The sequence below is a fragment of the Chinchilla lanigera genome, unplaced genomic scaffold (genome assembly GCF_000276665.1).
Source record: "Chinchilla lanigera isolate Chin_1 unplaced genomic scaffold, ChiLan1.0 scaffold00098, whole genome shotgun sequence".
NCBI classification, from domain to species: Eukaryota; Metazoa; Chordata; class Mammalia; order Rodentia; family Chinchillidae; genus Chinchilla; species Chinchilla lanigera.
The window spans coordinates 100,471-102,514 of NW_004955499.1; positions in this window are offsets into that span (position 1 = coordinate 100,471).

A 2,044-nucleotide genomic window follows, 5' to 3' on the forward strand; every position below is an offset into this window, starting at 1 on the left:
TAAGTCTCTCACTGTTCAAAAATTGATGTGTCAAATTATGATTGGATGTTCATAGGACAAAAAAAAAAAATGAGTTAAGATAATTAAATAAAAACTCCTTAGGGTGGAGGGGGATTGTTGGACAGGACTCCAATTGATGAATAAAAAATCAGCTGCCTGGAATAACATTAACCAGTTTTTGTTCATTAGAAGGAGCCCCGATAATCTCCATAGCCTTTTGGGAGACACCTCAATAAATGTTATTCAAAATATATTACTGTGATATGTTTACATTGGTCATAGCCAGAAGGTTAAATTTTCAAAGAATAAGACAATAAGATTTTCTGATTAAAAGATGCTATTGGTACCAAACAAAATAATGACAATTTGTTATTGCTAATTTCATGGTGTATTAAATGCATTCATGCCTTCAAAATGTACAGTATCCTAAAATGTAAAAATGGAATTGTATAATGTTAGACATCTGCCTTTCTCTTGTGCTCCAGATATTTGTAATAAGAGGTTCATGTCAAGTCAACATGAGGTCATCATTCAAATAATTTTGTAACAAGAACTTACGTGATGTATATGCTATGTATATGCCACTACATTTGGAGATACTTAGATGTTGAACAGCCCAGTGTTACAAATTTCCTCAATGACATCCTATTGGAAGAAAATAAATTAGATAAAAGCTTCTTATGTATTAGGTAGGGATGATTGACTAAAAGGGCTAATCTATTCCAATATTGTAATATGATTTAATGTGTTTAAAATGTGTTTACCTGTTTAAATGTTACACATTTAAATGTGTTTCATAAATGTCATCATTCCTGTTACGTTACAATACTATGTATGGCTTTTGATTTCAAATTTTCTTTGTAAAATGATGTAACTGTTGTCTGTTAACATTCTGCTAGGGATTCAACTACTAGAACACCCATGATGGGTAAGAAATAACAGTTCTCTGGCAATACTTTATATTTCATGGTACTTAATACTCACATAAAATTTTTAAGTTAAGTTCACTGCTTCCATTACAATGTAATGTCATTGGTCTTCTCTGCTGGATGTTTAACAACTGAGGTTTGGAGACCAAAAATTAGAGAGATAAATTGGGCTAAGAGGACACCAGTATTTTGGCCAAAGCCCTCCAAGGTCAGATAGGACTCAGGACATAAGAGAACCTCTGCTGCAACATCACATAACCCGGTTGAGTCCTTGACTTTCTGATGAAGGAGATTATGGGACCAAAGAGGAAAGTGATTGTACGGTGTATAGTGTGCCTAAGGAGAGTCACCAGAAGAAAAAAGCCTCGCAAGCTTTCACAGAAAGCAACTTGGTCAAGCAGTGACCGTGACTCATCCAGATAGCTGACACTGACAGAAGTACTGAGAGGCACTGTACATGGTTCCAAAGTAAATCCTGAGAGAATTTAACTGACCTTGATAGATAGCAAGAAATTAATTTTAATTAATACAGGTCTCACTTTAACTTGGTCTTACACAACCAGCAGAAAAGTAACTACAAGATATTAGATATATAAATAAATAAATAAGGTGATCCAATACAGTTAATAACGTGGGCACAAGGGTGTTTGTGTATTAACAGGTCATCAAACATCATTGTGGATGCCATCCTGGAACACGGGGCCATAGAGAGATCTTCAAACCTGCAGTGAAGTCCTCTGCCAACGGACCTGTCATGGATTCTACAATAGACTGATTATATTAACATGCTTGTGTCTTCTACTTCTGTTCTGACAATGCTAATCATATTTCAACTGCTGCATTTGCAAAAAAAAAAAAAAGGAGGAGTTGTTGGGGAGCACTACAAAGTGGCTCTGAGCAGGATTTAATATTAACCAATTAGCTTTGCGTGTTTACTTGTGAGCTCTCTGAGGCTCAGGCAGCTTGTCTGACAATGAGACTGCAGCTAAGGACATCTGGCTCCAACCCCAGTTATCTATGAGGAGACTGCAGCTGCAGGCCCCACACTCCTACAATAAATACCAACCTAAAGATAAGATTTCTCCTGATTGTCATAATTTACTACTTGGGAAAAT